Source organism: Gracilinanus agilis, chromosome 4, assembly GCF_016433145.1.
Source record: "Gracilinanus agilis isolate LMUSP501 chromosome 4, AgileGrace, whole genome shotgun sequence".
In the NCBI taxonomy this organism is placed as follows: Eukaryota; Metazoa; Chordata; class Mammalia; order Didelphimorphia; family Didelphidae; genus Gracilinanus; species Gracilinanus agilis.
Window position 1 is genome coordinate 120,819,608 of NC_058133.1, and position 7,638 is coordinate 120,827,245.

Sequence of the window (7,638 nt, forward strand, 5' to 3'; positions counted from 1 at the left end):
AGGAGGAGGAGGAGGAGGAGGAGGAGGAGGAGGAGAAGGAGAAGGAGGAGGAGGAGAAGGAGAAGGAGAAGGAGAAGGAGAAGGAGGAGAAGGACTTAAAGGAGTCAGAGAACTATGTCAAGTGTTTAAAGAGATGTTCCTTGGGACTGATTTTTTTCTTCCTGGCCCAAGAAAGAAGTAGGAGCTATGAATAGATGCTGAGAAGATATGGTTTTAGGATTGATGTAAGGGAGAAAATCCTAATTATCAGAGTTGCCCAGAAGTGGAAAGTTCTGCCTTGGAAGGTCATAGAGTCCCCTCCACCAGAGATCTTGAAGTAATGGTTGGATGACATTCTGGTGGGAATTCTGTAGGAAGTATTCCTTGTCAGATACAAGTTGGTCTAAAGGACCTCTGAGGTCCCTTCCAGCTTGGAAATTCTATGATTCTGTTAAAAGTCTCTGCTCAGACAACTGCTGCTCTTTCACAAGTAAATTCACATGACAGCCAGTAGATGTCAGTAAGGGATAAGAAAATGCCTCGATACCATAGTATGGCATCCAATGCCCAGTCTTCTCTGCAGAAATGTATTTTGTCTATGAAAGTTTATTCAGTGATACATCACTCCTCAAAAAAAAGGCTCTGAGCAACAAGTGCAATAATTTATCTGTAAGTAACTCTTTTCCTGTGGTACAAAGCAAATTTAGAGAGACATGTTGCTCCTTGGAAAGCCATTAAGTGTTTGGCTAATGTTGAGTAGTTCAGCCCCAGTTGTCTCTTGAGCCTCATTTTGTTCTCAGGGTGGATAGACTTTGGAAAAGGTACATGCCTGAGAGGCAAGTACCCGCCACTCTATGGGACGTCTTTGAATTTTTAATTATTTAGGGTCCAGAAAGGACCTCAAAGGCCAATGACTTCTTCATACAGAGAAGAAAACCAAAATTAAGTGATTTTTCCAAAGGTCACACAGGCATTAATGGGTAGAGTCAAGGTTTGATGCTAAACTTAGCATTCCAGGGTCAATATTCTTACCATTGCACTATTTGGGCTCATTGGGGTGAGCCGATGAAGGTATAACATTAGTTTCAAGCTTTTCTTAGCCTTTCATTAAGGAAACTGGACTTTGCCAGCTGTATGATTCCACTTCCCTCAAGTAATTTTAGATTTGGAAGGTACCATGAACTTAATATTTTCTGGTTCAATCACATCATTTTTCCAAAAGATACCAAAGTCCACTAAATATAAATGATTTGTCCAAGGTCACACAGGAGCCAAAACCTGGATTATAACCCACATCTTCTGACTCCTAGGCTTGTGTTCTTTCAACTATAGTCCATGCCTCTGAAGGGAAAATCTAAGGGAGAGCCAAACCAGTGAGGAGCCTGGCAATTGTCCTCGCCTATAAAGTGTCATGCATTCCAGTGGCCCAGGGCCCACAGTCATACTTTACTGTGAATCTCTGTCTGGATACTACTTGCAGGCTAGCATTTAAGGCCTTACACAATCTGATCTGCCTACCTTCCCTGTCCAAATTTATCCCCATCCTAAATCTGCCACTCCATCTAAGCCCTTTTTCTTCACTGTCTCATACACCTGGAGTGCTCTTTTCTACTTATCCCACTTCCTCCACCCAAAAAATTACTTTCTATTTGTCTTGCATATATTTTGTTTATACTTAATACGTACACATTTCCTCCTCTAATAGAATTCAAGCCACTGGACCTTACACTTTTCTGTGTTCTCAGGACAAATAGTAGATACATAAAAAATATCCATCGATGACCTGCTTCTCACCTAGAATGTTCTTCCCACTTCCCATCTGCTTCACCTAGAATATTCTTCCCATCTCCCATATTCTCCTCGTGTATCAAAGTTCAACTCAACACCACATCTTAAGCCCTTAAGTTCCCCTTGCACCCTTCCACCCACAATGATGCTTTCATCCTTTAAACATCTCTGGCCATTCCTTTGGGCACTTCATGAGTAATCATTTTCATAGTTATGTTTCCCACGTATCTATGGCTACCTCAAAGAGCTTCTTCCTCACCAAAACAAAAACAAACATAAAAAACCTTCATATTCAATCTGTATATATTTTGAATATACTTATCTGTATACATGTTGTATTCTCCAGTTGAATGTAAAGTCCTTGAAGGAAGGACATTTCATTTTGTCTTTGTATCTGTGGCACTCAGCACAATGACTAATATCAATACAGTGATATCGAATAAATCATTTCTTGAATTAAATTAAAATGTTAACCTATGCTAGATTTCTTTTCCCATTCCTCAGTTTTTGTCACATAGTGCTAAGCACAAAACAAGCCCTGGATATGTTGAAAATTAATTAAATGAGGACAGCCATGAAGCACAATAGCCAGAGTACTAGGTTTGGAGTCAGAAGGACCTGGATTCCAATGTGGTCTTGGATACTTTCTAGCGGTGTGGTCCTGGGCAAGTCACTTGACTCTGATTGCTTAGCCCTTGCCATTCTTCTGTCTTAGAACTGATACTAAGACAAAAAATAAGGGTTGGTTTTTTTTCCCAGAAAGAACAAAGGAAATAGAATTAAACTAATCTTGATTCATGTTATGTTGCTCCATAGAACAAAAGATGAACTGATGAGTGGAAGTTATAGGAAGGCTGATTTCAAAAATATGTAAAGAAAAATTTCCTAACAAGAGATGCACAACAATGGAATGAGGTACAATGGTATGAAGTTGGAAGCAAACTCCCCAGCACTGGAAGTGTTCTTGGAGAGACTAGATGATCTCCTGCCCAGAGATGCTGTTGGAAGGAGAATAGGCAAGATGGCCTCCAAGATCCCTTTCAGGTCACAGCTCTACTACTTGCTAACTGCTATTTTAGGAAAATTGCTTATCCTCTCCTTGGGTCATCTATAAAATTATGAAGCTAAACCAGATAATCAAAGTGTATATTATGCTGTCATATACTTTACAATTCCTTCCAGCTCTAAATCCTATGAACTATAAAAAAAATTTGTGATTATATAAGTTGAGCTCCAAAGACAAACTGGCCCAAAAGTATAGTAGTAGTAGTAGTAGTAGCAGCAGCAGCAGCAGCAGCAGCAGGAGTGAGTAGTAGGAGTAGTAGGGGTAGGAGTAGGAGTAGTAAATAATAGAAAATGTGCAAAATATCACAGCTGGCTATAAAACTGGCATCTACCAGATAACTATCAAGACATTACCTTTGCTATTCAAGAGCAACATTTGAATCCAAGAGGTTTTAGACAAGTAAATAATACATGTTTTATGTAAAACTTACTGAAAACTTATTTGATTTGTGGTCTTCAAAATATATTCTAACAATCATCCATTTTCCCAGGACACTTTATTATTCTTGTGCCTTGGTATGGATTCTAATTTGCATATGCAGCATAACATTTGGATGGCTAACCAATGGGTACCCCAAGCCACAAGCCTTTTCTTACTCCCACCATCACCTCTATTTTTAATGCTTCTTCCACAAAGTTACCTTGTATCTGTTCTTTGTCTTTCCCTATAGAATGTAAGGTCTGAGGGCGTAGGAAGCATCTAATAAATGTTTACTGAGTGAAAAAGAAAGAAATTACTTGTGGCTTAGAATTATGCATTAGAATTTTGCTATCTTTCATAAACAGATATAAATTCTGATATTATAAATCTAGTCCTCAAAAGAGCCTTGAGAATTCAACCAAGAAATTGCTCATGAGTAGACTGAACTAATATAACAAAATGACAATTCTACCTAAATTAATTTACTTTTTTCAGTGCCATACCAATCAAACAACAAAAAATTATTTTATAGAACTAGAAAATAATAACAGAATCCATTCTAGAAGAACAAAGGATAAAAAATTACAAAAGAATTAATGAAAAAATTTGAAGTAAGATGGCCCAGCAGTACCAGATCTCAAACTGTACTACGAAGCAGTAGTCATTAAAACAAGCTGGCATTGCCTAAGAAATAGAATGGTGGACCAATGGAATAGATTAGGGGTAAATGACCTTAGCAGTCTAGTGTTTGATAAATCCAAAGACACTAGCTTTTGGTATAAGAACTATTGACAAAAACTACTGGGAAAACTGGAAAACAGTATGGCAGAAACTAGGTATAGACCAGTATCTCATACTCTATATCAAGATGAGGTCAAAATGGTTATATGATTTAGACATGAAAGATGATAACAGAAGTAAATTAGGGGGACATAGAATAGTTTACCTGTCATATCTATGGAGAAGGAAAGCAGTTATGACCAAACAAAATATAGAGAACATTATAAGATATAAAATGAATAATTTTGTTTATATTAAATTTAAAAGGTTTTGTACAAATAAAACCAATGTACCCAGAGATTTAGAAGAGAACAACAAATTGGGGAGATATTTTTTATAAGAAATTTCTCTGATAAAGGTCTCATTTCTCAAATATATAGAGAACTAAGTCAAAACTGTAAATTAGAAGCCATTCCCCAATTGACAAATGGACAAAGGACATGAACAAGCAATTTTCAGGTGAAGAAATCAAAGCCATCAATAATCATATGAAAAAATGTTGTTAATCATTCCTAATTAGAAGAACACACATTAAAAGAACTCTGAGGTACTACCCTCACACCTATCCAATTGCCCAATATGACAGTGAAGGGAAGTGATAAATGTTGGATGGGATGTGGCAAATTGGGACGCTAATGCATATTTGGTGGAGTTGTAAGCTGATCAAATATCTGGTGGGAAATTTTGAACTATGTCCAAAGGGCTATAAAACTGTGCAACTCTAAGTCTATATCCAAAAGAGATTTTTTTTTAAGGGAAAGAACTCACTTGTACAAAAATATTTATAGCAGCTCTTTTTGTGATGGCAGAGAATTGGAAATTGAGAGGATGTCCATCAATTAGGGAATGGCTAAACAAATTGTGGTATATAGTGGTGGTGGAATACTATTGTGCTATAAGAAATGATGTACAGGATGATTTCAGAAAGAGCTGGAAAGACCTACATGAATTGGGGCTGAGTGAAATAAGCAGAACCAGAACCAGAAAATTATAGATAGTAACAGCAATCTTGTGGGATGGTCAACTGTGATGGATTTAGCTACTCAGCAGTTGTTCCAGGATAATTCTTAAGCACTTACAACAAAGAATGCTATCCACCTCCAGAGAAAGAATTATTGGGGTTAAAATGAAAATCAAGGCATACTATGTCTCACTTTAGTTTATTCCAGTTTTGATTTGGGAGTTTTGATTTTATATGAGTATTCTATTACAACAATGAACAATATGAAAATATGTTTTTCATGATAATACATGTATAACGCAGATCAAATTGCTTGCCATTTCTGGGAAAGAAAAGGGAAGGGAGGAAGGGAGATAACTTGGATCTTATAACTTCAGAAAACTTATGTGGAAAATTTTTGTTACATGTAATTGGTAAAACTATATGTATCTTTAAGAAAAACAAAAACAAAAAATAAAATAAAATTCAACCCCAAAAAATGTACTAGAACTAGATCATTATCACAGACAGAACTGGCCTACAATCACCCAGACACAATATCAATCCACAAAAATTTGGGAATAACATTTTAACAGATGTAACCATAACAAATATTCAATCAACTGACTAGACATGGAGTAAAAAATTTGCAAAACATAAAGATCCACCAGAAGAAATAAAAATCATGTGGCAACAGGTTGAGGTTCATAACATCCCTATTGTCCTCTCTGCTCCTAGTGTTGTCCCCAAGATGCTTTTAGTGATCCTAGAGAAGATGAGCTTAAATTCCAATACTTTATTCAAAAACTAAGAACAATGAGTTTATTCCCTTGTGCACTGGTCCACAGAACATTAAATATAAAAAAATAGCAAGATAGAGACTTGCTCTAAGAATGTGCCTAAACTCCAGTGAAAAATGTGAGATTGTAATCATTATTCTAACATATTCATCAATTCACCTCAATTCCCTCATGACCTTCAATACCTTCAGTATCACTATTTTAAATAGTTCTCATCTCACTACATGGTATTTTTCTCTATACATTCATTAGAACTATCCCAATCATCTAAGAGAATAACCCTACCTGAACAAAATAGCAGTTCTGCAAACATCTAATTTTTATTCAGATTCTATTATCTTCATCAGATTTCCTTGAAAAACTTAAATTTCAAATTTTTATAACATCTATTTTATACTCCTCAATCTTTCTTACATCTTACTTCAAGTAAAAAGATTCCTAGAATCTAGTTCCTAGAATTGGAAATCAAAAGAACAGCTCGAGTCCTAACTTTGCCACTTAGATGTCTAACTTCAGATAAATTTCATCTCTCTCAACCTGTTTCCTCATCCCTAAAATGGGATTAATAATTAGTTGTAGGGGCAGCTGGGTAGCTCAGTGGAGTGAGAGTCAGGCCTAGAGACAGGAGGTCCTAGGTTCAAACCTGGCCTCAGCCACTTCCCAGCTGTGTGACCCTGGGCAAGTCACTTGACCCCCATTGCCCACCCTTACCAATCTTCCACCTATGAGACAATACACCGAAGTACAAGGGTTTAAAAAAAAAATTAGTTGTACTACCCACTTGACAGGTTTATTGTATCAAACGAAATGATAGAAGCAATAGTATTTATAAACTTCAAAAGGTAACATAAATATAAATTAGAAACATTGTAATGAATTAGCATTTTACACATACCTCAAAATACATAGATTCATAAAATAATAGACTTAGAACAGGAAGAGGCACTAGAAATCTTCTAATTCAACCCACTCCTTTTAAAGATATGAAATCTGAGGCCCAGAGAAGGTAAGTAATTTGCCCAGGGTTAAACAGATTTGGATTAAATGCATTTGGAATAAATTTCCTCTTGCAAAATCACACAATTTATTTTGCTGTCCCAGAATACTGCTGACTTGTTTTATTTTAAATAAGCAGGCATGAATTGGGGGTTACATATCTCATTTTAGGTATATTCAGTAACAATAGTGTCTGTGTTCTTGTTTATGTTTGGACATTGTGGTGCTTGAATTCAACCTGTGAATATCTTATGATGCCAAAACAAAAGTGTATCATGTCTCATGATATTTTTTTGATTTTGTTTGGTCATTTTCAATGGTATTCAATTATACATGACCCCATTTTGGCTTTTCTTGGCAAAAATACTAAAATGGATGACCATTTCCTTCTTACGCTCATTTAACAGATGAGGAAACTGAGGAAAACAAGGTTAAGTGACTTGCCCAGCATCACACAGCTGGTAAGTGTCTAAGGTCAGATTTGAATTTAGGAAGATGAGTATTCCTGACTCTAGGCCTGGCATTCTATCCACTTCACCACCTAGCTGCCTCTGTGGTACTTACCAATTTACTATATTATTGTTAGGCTGTGTCTCAAAGTGGTGAAATAATTTTATATCTCTATTATATCATAATTTGAAGATATGTTTTGAAATTTTTTTATGTGTTATGTCGTATGAAAAGGGGCATGGGCCCTTTAGAGAAAGTGATTATGTTGTAAGACAAAATTGTGAGGTAAAGGTGCCTAATATGGAATCTGTCAGTCTAAAAATATTTTTATGTATTTAAAAAAATTATAAGTATTTATTCTCTCTCTTCTCTCCCTGGACCCCCCCAAGCAATAAAAAGGAAAAGAATCAAGAAAACTT